Source organism: Pristiophorus japonicus, chromosome 2, assembly GCF_044704955.1.
Source record: "Pristiophorus japonicus isolate sPriJap1 chromosome 2, sPriJap1.hap1, whole genome shotgun sequence".
Taxonomy (NCBI): domain Eukaryota; kingdom Metazoa; phylum Chordata; class Chondrichthyes; family Pristiophoridae; genus Pristiophorus; species Pristiophorus japonicus.
This window is the reverse complement of record NC_091978.1, coordinates 144,830,890-144,848,103: the sequence shown is the minus strand read 5'-3', so window position 1 is coordinate 144,848,103 and position 17,214 is coordinate 144,830,890. Positions and strand designations below refer to the sequence as shown.

At 45.6% G+C, this 17,214-nt stretch overlaps 1 protein-coding gene across 15 annotated transcripts in view; it reads left to right on the top strand.

The window, feature by feature from the left end:
• tusc3 (tumor suppressor candidate 3) overlaps positions 1-17,214 on the top strand; it is a 716,082-nt gene that overhangs the window by 240,754 nt on the left and 458,114 nt on the right. The window lies entirely within an intron of this gene.

The window sequence follows — 17,214 nt, the reverse complement described above, 5'->3', positions numbered from 1 at the left end:
TTAGTGGGAAAGCAGGTTGTGTAGAGGACACAAAGAGATTTAGATAGGTTAAGCGAATGGGCTAAGGTTTGGCAGATGGAATACAATGTCGGAAAATGTGAGGTCATCCACCTTGGGGAAAAAAAAACAGTAAAAGGGAATATTATTTGAATGGGGAGAAATTACAACATGCTGTGGTGCAGAGGGACCTGGAGGTCCTTGTGCATGAATCCAAAAAGTTAGTTTGCAGGTGTAGCAGGTAGTCAGGAAGGTGAATGGAATTTTGGCTTTCATTGCGAGAGGGATGGAGTACAAAAGCAGGGAGGTCCTGCTGCAACTGTACAAGGTATTGGTGAGGCCACACCTGGAGTACTGCGTGCAGTTTTGGTCGCTTTACTTAAGGAAGGATATACTGGCTTTGGAACGGGTGTAGAGACGATTCACTAGGCTGATTCCGGAGATGAGGGGGTTACCTTATGATGGTAGATTGAGTAGACTGGGTCTTTACTCGTTGGAGTTCAGAAGGATGAGGGGTGATCTTATAGAAACATTTAAAATAATGAAGGGGATAGACAGGATAGAGGCAGAGAGGTTGTTTCCACTGGTCGGGGAGACTAGAACTCGGGGGCACAGCCTCAAAATACGGGGGAGCCAATTTAAAACCGAGTTGAGAAGGAATTTCTTCTCCCAGAGGGTTGTGAATCTGTGGAATTCTCTGCCCAAGGAAGCAGTTGAGGCTAGCTCATTAAATATATTCAAATCACAGATAGATAGATTTTTAACCAATAGGGTAATTAAGGGTTATGGGAGCGGGCGGGTAAGTGGAGCTGAGTCCACGGCCAGATCAGCCATGATCTTGTTGAATGGTGGAGCAGGCTCGAGGGGCTAGATGGCCTATTCCTGTTCCTAATTCTTATATTCTTATGTTCTTATGTTCTTTAGTCAGTGACTTTTTTATTCATCCAGAAGAGGCAGTCTGGATTGTGGAGTTCACCACAGCTGAGTTATCCATGTCACCAGGGAGTGCACTTTCATTGTGTAGACATCGTAACTCTGCCACTCTTCCATCTTTGTAAGATGTTTTTCATCCAGCAGGATGCCTAAGAGCTGCCAACATCTTTCAAAAAGCAAACTCAGTGTTAACATTAGAAATTCAAAAAAATAAACTGCTAACATTTTCTATTTTTACCACTTAAACTGTGGTAAAACAACCAGCACTACAATTGTAGGTTTTAGCCTTTTCAAAGTTTCCTTCTGGCGAGTACTTGGAGCCCGAAAAGAAAGAAAAACTTGCATTTACATAGCGCCTTTCATGACCACTGGATGTCTCAAAGCGCTTTGCAGCCAATGAAGTAATTTTGGAGTGTAGTCACTTATAATGTGGGAAACGCGGCACCCAATTTGCAAACATCAAGGCTCCCACAAACAAATGTGATAATGACCACATAATCTGTTTTTGTTAAGTTGATTGAGGGATAAATAATGATAGAAGGATAACTCCCCTGTGAAATCATGCCATGGGATCTTTTACATCCACCTGAGAGAGCAGACAGAGCCTTGGTTTAATGTCTCATCTGAAAGATAGCACCTCCGACAGTGCAGCACTCCCTCAGTACCGCACTGGAGTGTCAGTCGAGATTTGTATGCTCATGTCCCTGGTGTGGGACTTAAACCCACAACCTTCTGACTTAGAGGTGAGTGTGCTACCCACTGAGCCACAGCTGACACTGGGTGAAGTACTGATAGTGGTAATGATTGCAGCAATTTAATGTGATTGAATTTGGAGAATCAAACAAGATATCAAGGTACATTGGATCAGGCCGAACTTAATCTGCCCACTTCCAGTTTTAACGGGAAGAGGATAATGGGCGGGCGATCAACCAACCAAGCGGGTCCCTAATTTAAATATTTTAATGAGACTGCAGGCAAAAGATTCTTTTTAGCTGTTCTAGGTTTAACACTGGACAGTTGAGTATCCCAAGCCTCAGAAAATCCGGTGATTGAAGGTGGCAAGGACTGCTGGATGGAACAGGTTTGCTTGTGGGCCAGAAGGAGCAGGAGTGCTTCCACCTGGCATACCAAAACTACCATGTTAAGCTACCATGTTAACCTCCCCAGCGATCGGATTCCCCCCCAACCCCAGCCCCCAATGATCCGATGCCTTCCTGACGTCCTCCACAGCCCGCTATTTCCTCTCCCACCCCGCTCCCCATGGCCTCCACGACCCCCCTGCAATCTCCTCCATGGCCCGCCTGTGATTTCATAAGAACATAAGAAATAGGAACAGGAGTAGGCCATACGGCCCCTCGAGCCTGCTCTGCCATTCAATAAGATCAAGGCTGATCTGATCATGGACTCAGCTCCACTACCCCTCCCGCTCCCCATAACCCCTGAACCCCTTATCCCCTTATCGTTTAAGAAACTGTCTATTTCTGTCTTAAATTTATTCAATGTCCCAGCTTCCACAGCTCTCTGAGGCAGCGAATTCCACAGATTTACAACTGTCTGAGAGAAGAAACTTCTCCTCATCTCTGTTTTAAATGGGCGGCACCTTATTCTAAGATCATGCCCTCTAGTTCTAGTCTCCCCCATCAGTGGAAACATCCTTTCTGCATCCACCTTGTCAAGCCTCCTCATAATCTTAGACGTTTCGATAAGATCACCTTTCATTCTTCTGAATTCCAATGAGTCGAGGCCCAACCTACTCAATCTTTCCTCATAAGTCAACCCCCTCATCCCCGGAATCAACCGAGTGAACCTTCTCTGAACTGCCTCCAAAGCAAGTATATCCTTTCGTAAATATGGAAACCAAAACTGCACGCACTATTCCAAGTGTGGCCTCACCAATACCTTATATAGCTGTAGTAAGACTTCCCTGCTTTTATACTCCATCTCCTTTGCAATAAAGCCCAAGATACCATTGGTCTTCCTGATTGCTTTTCATGCACAAGTACCCCCAGGTCCCGCTGTACTGTCGCACTTTGCAATCTTTCTCCATTTAAATAATAACTTGCTCTTTGATTTTTTTCAGCCAAAGTGCATGACCTCACACTTTCCAACATTATACTCCATCTGCCAAATTTTTGCCCGCTCACTTAGCCTGTCTATGACCTTTTGCAGATTTTTTGTGTCCTCCTCACACATTTCTTTTCCTCCCATCTTTGTATCGTCAGCAAACTTGGCTACATGACACTCAGTCCCTTCTTCCAAGTTGTTAATATAGATTGTAAATAGTTAGGGTCCCAGCACTGATCCCTGCAGCACCCCCACTAGTTACTGGTTACCAACCAGAGAATGAACCATTTATCCTGACTCTCTGTTTTCTGTTAGTTAGCCAATCCTCTATCCATGCTAATATATTACCCCCAACCCCGTGACCTTTTATCTTGTGCAGTAACCTTTTATGTGGCACCTTGTCAAATGCCTTCTGGAAGTCCAACTACACCACATCCATTGGTTCCCTTTTTTCCACTCTGTTACATCCTCAAAGAAGTCCAGCAAATTTGTCAAACATGACTTACCTTTCATAAATCCATGCTGATCCATCCATCTTCTGCATGACCCACCTGTGATCTCTTCCACGGCCCCCCTGTGATCCCCTCCACAGCCCCCCTGTGATCCCCTCCACAGCCCCCCTGTGATCTTCTCCATGGCCCCCCTGTGATCTCCTCCACAGCCCCCCTGTGATCTCCTCCATGGCCTCCCTGTGATCTCCTCCATGGCCTCCCTATGATTTCCTCCACGGCCTCCCAGTGATCTTTCCCACGGCCCCCTGAGTGATCGTCCCCATGGTCCCCCAGTGATCTTCCCCATGAACCCCCAGTTATCTTCCCTGTAACCCCCCTGCGATCTTCTCCACGGACCCCCAGCGATTTTTCCGATGGACTCCCTGCGATTTTCCCCACGGACCTCCTGTGATCTCCTCCATGGCCCAACTGCTCCTCCCCCAGTAAGGATGGACATTAGCCTGGATGATGTGAAATCGGTATGGGTGGAGCTGCGGAATTCCAAAGGGCAGAAAACGTTAGTGGGAGTTGTGTACAGACCTCCAAACAGTAATAGTGAGGTTGGGGACAGCATCAAACAAGAAATAGGGGATGCAATAAAGGTACAGCAGTTATCATGGGCGACTTTAATCAACATATTAATTAGGCTAACTAAACTGGTAGCAATGTGGTGGAGGAGGATTTCCTGGAGTATATTAAGGATGGTTTTCTCGACCATATGTCGAGGAACCAACAAGAGAGCTGGCTATCCTGGACTGGCTAATGTGTATTGAGAAGGGACGAATTAACAGTCTTGTTGTGCGAGGCCCCTTGGGGAAGAGTGACCATAATATGGTAGAATCCTTTATGAAGATGGAGAGTGACACAGTTAATTCAGAAACTAGGTTCCTGACCTTAAGGAAAGGTAACTTCGACGGTATGAGGCGTGAATTGGCTAGAATAGACTTGCAAAGGATATTTAAAGGGTTGACGGTGGATAAGCAATGGCAAACATTTAAAGATCACATGGATGAACTTCAGCAATTGTACATCCCTGTCTGGAGTAAAAATAAAACGGGGAAGGTGGCTCAACCATGGCGAACAAGGGAAATTAAGTGTTAAAACCAAGGAAGAGGCATATAAATTGGCCAGATAAAGCAACAAACCTGAGGATTGGGAGAAATTTAGAATTCAACAGAGGAGGACTAAGGGCATAATTAAGAAGGGCAAAATAGAGTATGAGAGGAAGCTTGCAGAGAACCTAAAAACTGACTGCAAAAGCGTCTATAAATATGAGAAGAGAAAAAGATTAGTGAAGACAAATGTAGATTCCTTGCAGTTGGATTCAAGTGAATTTATAACGGGGAACAAAGAAATGGCAGACCAATTGAAGAAATACTTCGGTTCTGTCTTCACGAAGGAAGACACAAATAATCTTTCGAATGTACGAGGGGACAGTGGGCCGAGTGAGAAGGAAGAAGTGAAGGATATCCTTATTAGGTGGGAAATTGTGTTAGTGAAATTGATGGGATTGAAGGCCGATAAATCCCTGGGGCCTGATAGTCTGCATCCCAGAGTACTTAAGGAAGTGGCCCTAGAAATAGTGGATGCATTGGTGATCATTTTCCAACAGTCTATCGACTCTGGATCAGTTCCTATGGACTGGAGGGTAGCTAATGTAACAGCACTTTTTAAAAAAGGAGGGAGAGAGAAAATGGGTAATTATCGACCGGTTAGCCTGACATCAGTAGTGGGGAAAATGTTGGAATCAATCATTAAGGATGAAATAGCAGCGCATTTGGAAAGCAGTGACAAGATCGGACCAAGTCAGCATGGATTTATGAAAGGGAAATCATGCTTGATGAATCTTCTAGAATTTTTTGGGGATGTAACTAGCAGAGTGGACAAGGGAGAACCAGTGGATGTGGTGTTTTTGGACTTTCAAAATGCTTTTGACAAGGTCCCGCACACGAGATTGGTGTGCAAAATCAAAGCGCATGGGATTGGGGGTAATGTACTGACGTGGATAGAAAACTGGTTGGCAGACAGGAAGCAGAGAGTCGGGATAAACGGGTCCTTTTCAGAATGGCAGGCAGTGACTAGTGGAGTGCCGCAGGGCTCAGTGCTGGGACCCCAGCTCTTTGCAATTTACATTAACGATTTAAATGAAGGAATTGAGTGTAATATTTCCAAGTTTGCGGATGTCACTAAACTGGATGGCAGTGTGAGCTGTGAGGAGGACGCTAAGAGGCTGCGGGGTAATTTGGACAGGTTAGGTGAGTGGGCAAATGCATGGCAGATGCAGTATAATGTGGATAAATGTGAGGTTATCCATTTTCGGGGCAAAAACACGAAGGTGGAATATTATCTGATTAGGAAAAGGGGAGGTGCAACGAGACCTGGGTGTCATGTTTCATCAGTCACTGAAAGTGGGCGTGTAGGTACAGCAGGCGGTGAAGAAGGCAAATAGTATGTTGGCCTTCATAGCTACGGGATTTGAGTATATCAGCAGGGAGGTCTTACTGCAGTTGTACAGGGCCTTAGTGAGGTCTCACCTGGAATATTGTGTTCAGTTTTGGTCTCCTAATCTGAGGAAGGACGTTCTTGCTATTGAGGGAGTGCAGTGAAGGTTCACCAGACTGATTCCAGGGATGGCTGGTCTGTCATATGAGGAGAGACTGGATCAACTGGGCCTTTATTCACTGGAGTTTAGAAGGATGAGAGGGGATCTCAGAAACGTATAAGATTCTGACGGGACTGGACAGGTTCGATACAGGAAGAATGTTCCTGATGTTGGGGATGTCCAGAACCAGGGGACATAGGCTTAGGATAAGGGGTAGGCCATTTAGGACTGAGATGAAGAGAAACTACTTCACTCAGAGAGTTGTTAACCTGTGGAATTCCCTATCGCAGAGAGTTGTTGATGCCAGTTCATTGGATATATTCAAAAGGGAGTTAGATGTGGCTCTTACGGCTAAGGGGATCAAGGGGTATGGAGAGAAAGCAGGAAAGGGATACTGAGGGAATGATCAGCCATGATCTTATTGAATGGCGGTGCAGGCTCGAAGGGCCGAATGGCCTACTCCTGCACCTATTTTCTATGTTTTTATGTTACCTCCGTTCCCACCCCCTCCATCGATGACTCCCCAATTTCCAATCTCTCTGGGCCCCCTCATCGATGGCCCTCGATCCTTGATCTCCCTCCATCCCTCCTTCCTTCCTCCATGCTCCCCGGCTGCGGCTCCAGCCTACCCGCCCAACAGCCAGCCAGTCGCTCGATCTGGCTGGCTGCGACCGAGAAACAATTCCAAAAATGGTAATCAGGTCCTGCCATTAAGTTCGTCAGAACCTGAGGGAAACCCGTTCTTTTGGGTTTCCCGACTACTGAATTGCTCCCCTGCAGGCTCCCTGCCTCCCCGTGAATATCGGAACCATAGTGTGAAGGATTCTTCCATAGAACCCAGGAGCACATTAGATAGACAGATTTCAGTTGGGGAAAAGAAGGGTTTGCTCCAGGAATGAGAAAGGGTTAATTAATAACCTTGTAGTAAAGGGGCCTTTAGGGAAGAGTGACCATAATATGATAGAATTTTATATTGAGTTTGAAATTGATTTAGTTAAATCCGAACCACCTTAAGTCTAAACAAAGCAAACTACATAGGTATGAGGCGAGGGTTGGCGAAAGTAGATTAGGAAACTACATTAAAAGGTATGACAGTAGACAAGCAATGGCCAGAATTTAAAGAATTAATACATAATTTATAAAAAACATGAGGCACAAAAACCCCACAGGAAAAGTGATCCAACTGTGGTTAACAAGAGAAGTTAAAGATAGTATTAGATCAAAGGAAGAGGCTTATAATGTTGCCAAAAAGAGCAGTAAGCCTGAGTATTGGGAGGATTTTAGAATTCAGCAAAGGAGGACCAAGAAATTGATAAAGAAAGGGAAAATAAAATACGAGAGTAAATTAGCGAGAGACATAAAAACAGACTGTAAAAGATTATTTTGGCATGTAAAAAGGAAAAGATTAGCGAAAGTAAATGTGGATCCCCTGCAGGCTGAGACAGCAGAAATTATAATGGGGAATATGGAAATGGCAGAGAAAGTAAGAAATGGCAGACAGATTTTTGAGTGATAATGGAATACAGAGTTAAGCGGAACGGGCAGGGAAGTGGAGCTGAGTCCATGATCAGATCAGCCGTGATCTTATTGAATGGTGGAGCAGGCTCGAGGGGTAAAATGACCGACTCCTGCTCCTATTTATTATGCTTCTTAAACAAGTATTATGGGCTGAATTTTCGGTTGTCTATACGCTCAGTTAGCGGCCAGAACAGGCATTAATGCGAGCATTAGAGCTCAGCATGCGCGCGCATATGGGTTTGCCAAGATATGGGCTTCCCTCTGGTGCAAGGATCAATTGACTGTGCTCACGTGGCCTTACGGGCACCATTCCAGAATGCAGAGGTATTCAGAAACAGAAAGGGGTGCCACTCCCTAAATGTGCAGCTGGTGTGCGACCACAAGCAGTGTATCCTCCTAGTCAATGCTCGCTATCCTGGAAGCGCACATCTTCCAGGAGAGCACTGTGCCACGACTTTTTCAGCCACCACGGAAAGGCCGAGGTTGGTTGCTTGGGGACAAGGGATACGGCCTCGACATATGGCTAATGACACCCCTCTGCAACCCCATCACAGAGCCGGAGGAACTCTATAATGTGAGCCATGCCGCCATCCGAAACATCATAGAGCAGACAATAGGGCTGCTGAAGCAGCAATTCCAATGCCTGGACCGCTTTGGAGGTAGCCCTCAATAATCCCCTCAACAGGTCTCACTATTCATTGTAGTGTGCTTCATGCTGCACAACTTGGCCATCATGAGAGCCCCGGCCTTGCCAGTGGAGATCACAGGCCCACCTCAGGAGGACGAGGAGGAGGGGAAGGAAGAGGTTCAGGAACAGAAGCGTGCCGATGCCCCGAATGTCCAGCATGACGAGGACCAGGAGCAGTGACGGAGGAGGCAGCATGCTAATGTTGGCGGTGGCAGGGCGATTAGGAAGCAGCTCACAAGGGAGCACTTCGCTTAAATGGAGTGAGCTGAGCGATGTAGCTAATAATGACTGCATATTGTACCACGTTAATACCACATCGCCATTACAAATCCACAGTCATACACCAGAAGCTGAAGGAGACGGTCAAAGTGACAATTTATTAAACACACAGCTGTAACATCCCCAAAAACCCAACACTCTGAAATAAATCAAATTGGAGCATCTGCTCCTTTAAGGAAAAAAACATCAGACCTTGGACTTTTTCATTAAAACACCATACATAGAAACATAGAAAATAGGTGTAGGAGTAGGCCATTCGGCCCTTCGAGCCTGCACCACCATTCAATATGATCATGGATGATCAAGCAACTTTAGTACCCCATTCCTGCTTTTTCTCCATACCCCTTGATCCCTTTAACCGTAAGGGCCACATCTAACTCCCTTTTGAATATATCTAATGAACTGGCCTCAACAACTTTCTGTGGCAGAGAATTCCACAGGTTCACAATTTTCTGAGTGAAGAAGGTTCTCCTCATCTCAGTCCAAAATGGCTTACCCCTTATCCTTAGACTGTGACCCCTGGTTCTGGACTTCACCAAAATCGGGAACATTCTTCCTGCATCTAACCTGTCCAATCCTGTCAGAATTTTATATCTTTCTGTGAGATCCCCTCTCATTCTTCTAAATTCCAGTGAAAATAAGCCTAGTCGATGCAGTCTTTCTTCATATGTCAGTCCTGCCATCCTGGGAATCAGTCTCGTGAACGAACCTTCGCTGCACTCCCTCAATAGCAAGAATGTCCTTCCTCAGATTAGGAGACCAAAACTGTGCACAATATTCAAGGTGTGGCCTCACCAAGGCACTGTACAACTGCAGTAAGACCTCCCTGCTCCTTTACTCAAATCCCCTAGCTATGAAGGCCAACATGTCATTTGCCTTCTTCACCGCCTGCTGGACCTGCATGCCAACTTTCAATGACTGATGTACCATGACACCCAGGTCTCGTTGCTCCTCCCCTTTTCCTAATCTGTCACCATTCAGATAATATTCTGCCTTCCTGTTTTTGCCACCAAAGTGGACAACCTCACATTTATCCACATTATACTTCATCTGCCATGCATTTGCCCACTCATCTAACCTGTCCAAGTCACCCTGCAGCCTCTTAGCATCCTCCTCACAGCTCATGCTGCCACCCAGCTTAGTGTCATCTGCAAATTTGGAGATATTACATTCAATTCCTTCGTCTAAATCATTGATGTATATTGTAAATAGCTGGGGTCCCAGCACTGAACCTTGCGTACCCCACTACTTACTGCCTGCCATTCTGAAAAGGACCTGTTTATTCCTACTCTTTGCTTCCTGTCTGCCAACCAGTTCTCTATCCACGTCAATACATTACCCCCAATACCATGCATTTTAATTTTGCACACTAATCTCTTGTGTGGGACTTTGTCAAAAGCCTTTTGAAAGTCCAAATACACCACATCCACTGGTTCTCCCTTGTCCACTCGACTAGTTACATCCTCAAAAAATTCTAAAAGATTTGTCAAGCATGATTTCCCTTTCATAAATCCATGCTGACTTGGACCGATCCTGTCACTGCTTTCCAAATGCGCTGCTATTTCATCTTTAATAATTGATTCCAACATTTTCCTCACTACTGATGTCATAATTCCCCGTTTTCTCTCTCCCTCATTTTTTAAAAAGTGGTGCTACATTAGCTACCCTCCAGTCTATAGGAACTGATCCACAGTCGATAGACTGTTGGAAAATGATCACCAATGCATCCACTATTTCTAGGGCCACTTCCTTAATTACTCTGTGATGCAGACTATCATGCCCTGGGGATTTATCGGCCTTCAATCCCATCAATTTCCCGAACACAATTTCCTGACTAATAAGGATTTCCTTCAGTTCCTCCTTCTCACTAGACCCTTGGTCCCCTAGTATTTCCGGAAGGTTATTTGTGAAGGCAGAACCAAATTTTTGTTCAACTGGTCTGCCATTTTTTTGTTCCCCATTATAGATTCACTTGATTCTGACTGCAAAGGACCTACGTTTGTCTTCACTAATGGACAGAGTTTTGGCTGAGCTGAAGTTTATGAAGGATGGGGGGCTCGAGAGCAGAACATTGGAACAGTCATGTCTTCAGGTGACAATGAAAGCTATGAATGGAGTTAGGCTGAGGTAGGGCGGATGTGGATGATGTTATAGAGGTGGAAGTACGAGGTCGTTGTGTTGGTAAAGATATGGGGCCAGAAGCTCAGCTCAGGCTCATAAGGGTGCTGGAATTGTGAACAGTCTTCTTCAACCTGAGACTGTGGGTAGGGAGAAGGATGGAGTTGGTGGAGAGCTTATGGGGGTCTGAAAACAAGAGTTTTGGTCTTTCCAGTGCTGCGGCTGGATGTTGGGCAAGCAGCATGAGACCATAGAAGCACTGCAGGGGGTGAGACAGGTGGTGGAGAGTGGGGCTGGGTATCATCAGTGTACATGCGGAAGTTGATCCCATGTTTGCTGATGAGGTTGCCAGAAGGCAGCATACAGATGACAAAGAGGAGGGGGCCAAGGAGTGGCAGTATGAGGGTGGAGAGAGAAGCATTGGAAGAATTGCTCTGGCAGAGCTCTGGTTTGGATTGGATAGGGAAGAGTGGAACAAAGTAAAGGCAGTTCTCCTCAGCTAAACTACAAGGAAGAGTTAGAGGATGGTGTGATTGACTGTGTCAATGATTGTGAAGAGGTCAAGAAGGATGCTCACTTTTTGTACCTCTGTTTGTCAAACATTGTCAGGATATGTGCGATTTTTTTGCATTTTTATATTTTTCTTTTAGTTTTATGTTATCTCTTACATCTGAAGTCATCCATGGCTTTTTTTTTTGGCAAGTAAAGCTTTTAAGCCTCAGGTGTGTAAACTAATTCTGTATCACCTTAAATTATTTTTTAAACACCTCCCACTAATCTTCTGTCATTTCACCCATTAACAGATTTGCCCAGTTTACTGTGGACAGTTTCAGTCTCATCCAGTTAAAGTTGGCCTTACCTAAATCTAGAATTTTAGTAGGTGTTTTGCTTTTCACCTAATGTAAATTTTTGCCCGGTAGCACTGCTGCCATTTTCAGCGGCCATAAACACGAGGCCTTGGTAATATCAGCAGGTTTTTGTCGATGTCCAATTTTGAGGCCAAAGTCTTTGTATTTTACCAGCCAAGGTCAACTATAATTATAATTGAAGAATATTACTAACAGGATCTTCATAAAGCCATCTAGACTTCCACATTCTATTGTTTGGCACGACTGGATCAAATTACACATTGCAGAGTTGTCTACAGCAGTGAGCAGTAAATTACACATTCTGGACATACTGTTGAGTGTGCCTTGTCCTCCAAGGGAACCAATCAGAAAACTGGAGGAGAAATTGGCCTCCTTTGTGCCTCCCGTTAGCGCCTCTGGGAGTAATAATGGAGTGCTACCGTCTTTCCGCCCTGGCGCAGCGAGAGTACCAACGCCCGCGAGCTTTCCTCGCAGGTTAGCGGCGAAGATGCCATTATCTTCTGCACCCCGGAGATCATGACGTGATCTGGTACATAGCGCCCCGGTACCACTCTGGATGCTAACTTCGGTTCCGCCCCCTGTATCGCCGGGTGTCAAAACCGGCAGCTGCAGGAGGCTTTGTAAGGTCGGGTGGCTGCTTGGGCAGTGGTAGTTAAAAGAGTGGTAGTTAAAAGTTAAAAGGTGAGGTAAGTGAAAAACTATATATTTAACACTCTACATTACTTGGGGCTGATCATCTCGGATCGCAGCTGCCGTCACGAGCAGGGGATTTGTTTCCCTTTAAGGGAGGGAAGGAACCTCTGATCCCGGCATCGCTGCACTGGACATTGTGCAGCGCTCTGCCGCTACTGCCAATCTTGCCTGGTTTAGCATTCCAAGGGAAGTGGCAGTGCTTGATTTAGTGCATCACTTCCCTCCTGGAGAACTAAACTGGATGTTCACATCCACTAGAATTGGGTAGCGCCCTGCATTACCTTTGTGCTCCCATAAAAGTTATCACCTCACCGGACGCTACTCAATTTCTAGCCCCTGGTATTGTAAATGGACGCGACTGTTTGATAACAGCACATTATCTGCATTAGTCAAAGATGAAGGGTACATACCTGAATCATTAACTTGTCGATTGTCTCCACAAATGCTGCCTGACCTGACCTGACCTTGACAGCACTTTTTACTTTTGCTATATATAAATGCAACTTGGTGTTTTAAACGAATATTTTAAAGTAACATTCTAACACTCATTAGGTATTAACTTTAACAGACCCGTCCTGGGTTTTACATGACATCTTAGTTCTAGTTATTCCTTCATAACATAAGAACATTAGAACAGGAGCGGGAGCGGCAGTTCGGAAGACCCATAAAAGTGTGCGGCCGTCGGAGGAGGCCACAGGAGCGGGAGCGGCAGTATTTCCGGAAGATTATTTGTGTCTTCCTTAGTGAAGACAGAACCAAAGCATTTGTTCAATTGGTCTGCCATTTCTTTGTTCTCCATTATAAATTCACTTGATTCTGACTGCAAAGGACCTACATTTGTCTTTACAAATCTTTTTCTCTTCACATATCTATAGAAGCTTTTGCAGTCAGTTTTTCTGTTTCCTACAAGCTTACTCTCATACTCTATTTTGCCCCTCCTAATTAAACCCTTTGTCCTCCTCTGTTGAATTCTAAATTTCTCCCAGTCCTCAGGTTTGCTGTTTTTTCTGGCCAATTTATATGCCTCCTCCTTGGATTTAACACTATTCCTAATTTCCCTTGTTAGCCACGGTTGAGCCATCTTCCCCGTTTTATTTTTACGCCTGACAGGGATGTACAATTGTTGAAGTTCATCCATGTGATCTTTAAATGTCTGCCATTACCTATCCACCGTCAGCCCTTTAAGTATCATTCGCCAGTCTATCCTAGCTAATTCACGTCTCATACCATTGAAGCTTCCTTTCTTTAAGTTCAGGACCCTAATCTCTGAATTAACTGTGTCACTCTCCAACTTAATGAAGAATTCTACCATATTATGGTCACTCTTCCCCAAGGGGCCTCGCACAACAAGATTGCTAATTAGTCCTCTCTCATTACACAACACCCAGTCTAGGATGGCCAGCTCTCTAGTTGGTTCCTCGACATATTGGTCCAGAAAACTATCCCTTGTATACTCCAGGAAATCCTCCTCCACCATATTGCTATCAGTTTGGTTAGCCCAATCTATATGTGGATTAAAGTCACCCATGATAACTGCTGTAGCTTTATTGCATGGATCCCTAATTTCCTGTTTGATGCCATCCCCAACCTCCCTACTACTGTTTGGTGGTCTGTACACAACTCCCACTCGCGTTTTCTACCCTTTGGTGTTCTGCAGCTCGACCCATACAGATTCCACATCATCCAAGCTAATGTCTTTCCTTACTGTTGTGTTAATCTCCTCTTTAACCAGCAACGCTACCCCACCTCCTTTTCCTTTCTGTCTAGTCTTCCTGAATATTGAATACCCCTAGATGTTGAGTTTCCAGCCTTGGTAACCCTGGAGCCATATCTCCATAATGCCAATTACATCATATCCATTAACAGCTATCTGCGCAGTTAATTCATCCACCTTATTACGAATGCTCCTCGCATTGAGACACAGAGCCTTCAGGCTTGTTTTTTTTAACACTCTTTGTCCTTTTAGAATCATGTTGTAATGTGGCCCTTTTTGATTTTTGCCTTTGATTTCTCTTCCCGCCACTTTTCCTTTTCTTCTTTCTACCTTTTGCTTCTGCCCCCATTTCACTTCCCTCTGTCACCCTGCATAGATTCCCATCCCCCGCCATATTAGTTTAAACCCTCCCCAACAACACTCGTAAACACTCCCCCTCCGACATTGGTTCCGGTCCTGCCCAGGTGCAGACCGTCCGGTTTGTACTGGTCCCACCTCCCCCAGAACCGGTTCCAATGTCCCAGGTATTTGCATCCCTCCCTCTTGCACCATTCCTCAGGCCACGTATTAATCTTAACTATCCTGCTATTTCTACTTTGAATAGCTCATGGCACTGGTAGCAATCCTGAGATTACTACCTTTTGAGGTCCTACTTTTTAATTTAACTCCTAGCTCCCTAAATTCAGCTTGTAGGACCTCATCCCATTTTTTTACCTATATGCACCACGACAAGTAGCTGTTCACCCTCCCCCTCCAGAATGCCCTGCAGCCGCTCCGAGACATCCTTGACCCTTGCACCAGGGAGGCAACATACTATGCTGGAGTCTCGATTGCGGCCGCTGAAACGCCTATCTATTTCCCTGACAGTAGAATCCCCTACTACTATAGCTCTCCAACTCTTTTTCCTGCCCTCCTGTGCAGCAGAGCCACCCATGGTGCCATGAACTTCGCTGCTGCTGCTGCCTTCCCCTGATGAGCCATCTCCCCCAACAGTACCCAAAATAATATATCTGTTTTGGAGGGAAGTGACCGCAGGGGATCCCTGCACTACCTTCCTTCCACTACTCTGCTTGCTGGTCACCAATTCCCTATCTGCCTATGCAACCTTTACCTGCGGTGTGACCAACTCACTAAACGTGCTATTCGCGACATCCTCAGCATCGCGGATGCGCCAGAGTATATCCATGCGCAGCTCCAGTGCCGCAATGCGGTCTGTCAGGAGCTGCAGCTGTACACACTTCCTGCACACATAGTAGTCAGGGACACTGGAAGCATCTCTGATTTCCCACATAGCACAGGAGGAGCCTGACATGGGTCTGGGTCTCCTGCTTAATTAACTTAAATTAAGTTAATTTAACCCTTAAATTAACTTAATTTTGCAAAAATGCCAAAGGTTACCGACTGATAAGAAAATGAAAATTTTAAATACTCACCAATCCACCAGCCAATCACTTAACCGCTTGGCTGCGACGTCACACTTCGATTTATTTTTACTTCGTTGTTTCCCTTCTGCCTCAGTACCAGCTGGCTCCTCCCGATTGCCATGCCCTTTTATGGTTCTGCCGAACTGTCACTCCTGCTCCTGCGGCCTCCTCTGACAGCTGCGCCCTTTTATGAGTCTCCCGAATTGCCGCTCCCGCTCCTGTGGCCTCCTCCGACGGCCGCGCCCTTTTATGGGGCTCCCGAACTGTCGCTCCCACTCCTGTGGCCTCCTCCGAAGGCCGCGCCCTTTTATGGGTCTCCTGAGCTGCCACTCCCGCTCCTGTGGCCTCCTCCAACGGCCACGCACTTTTATGGGTCTCCCGAACTGCCACTCCCGCGTTGGTACTCTCGTCGTGCCAGGGCGGAAAGACGGTAGCACTCCATTATCACTCCCAGAGGCGCTAACGGGAGGCACAAAGGAGGCCAATTTCTCCTCCAGTTTTCTGATTGGTTCCCTTGGAGGACAAGGCACACTCAACAGTATGTCCAGAATGTGTAATTTACTGCTCACTGCTGTAGACAACTCTGCAATGTGTAATTTGATCCAGTCGTGCCAAACAATAGAATGTGGAAGTCTAGATAGCTTTATGAAGATCCTGTTAGTAATATTCTTCAATTATAATTATAGTTGACCTTGGCTGGTAAAATAAAAAGACTTTGTCCTTGAAATTGGACATCAACAAAAACCTGCTGATATTACCAAGGCCTTGTGTTTATGGCCGCTGAAAATGGCAGCAGTGCTACCGGGCAAAAATTTACATTAGGTGAAAAGCAAAACATCTACTAAAATTCTAGATTTAGGTAAGGCCAACTTTAACTGGATGAGACTGAAACTGTCCACAGTAAACTGGGCAAATCTGTTAATGGGTGAAATGACAGAAGATTAGTGGGAGGTGTTTAAAAAATAATTTAAGGTGATACAGAATTAGTTTATACACCTGAGGCTTAAAAGCTTTACTTGCCAAATAAAAAGCCATGGATGACTTCAGACGTAAAAGATAACATAAAACTAAAAGAAAAACATAAAAATGCAAAAAAATCGCACATATCCTGACAATGTTTGACAAACAGAGGTACAAAAAGTGAGCATCCTTCTTGACCTCTTCACAATCATTGACACAGTCGATCACACCATCCTCTAACTCTTCTTTGTAGTTTAGCTGAGGAGAACTGCCTTTACTTTGTTCCACTCTTCCCTATCCAATCCGAACCAGAGCTCTGCCAGAGCAACTCTTCCAATGCTTCTCTCTCCACCCTCATACTGCCACTCCTTGGCCCCTTCCTCTTTGTCATCTGTATGCTGCCTCCTGGTAACCTCATCAGCAAACATGGGATCAACTTCCGCATGTACACTGATGACACCCAGCCCCACTCTCCACCACCTGTCTCACCCCCTGCAGTGCCTCTATGGTCTCATGCTGCTTGCCCAACATCCAGCCGCAGCACTGGAAAGACCAAAACTCTTGTTTTCAGACCCCCATAAGCTCTCCACCAACTCCATCCTTCTCCCTACCCACAGTCTCAGGTTGAAGAGGACTGTTCACAATTCCAGCACCCTTATGAGCCTGAGCTGAGCTTCTGGCCCCATATCTTTACCAACACAACGACCTCGTACTTCCACCTCTATAACATCATCCACATCCGCCCTACCTCAGCCTAACTCCATTCATAGCTTTCATTGTCACCTGAAGACATGACTGTTCCAATGTTCTGCTCTCGAGCCCCCCACCCTTCATAAACTTCAGCTGGGATCCCAGCTATTTACA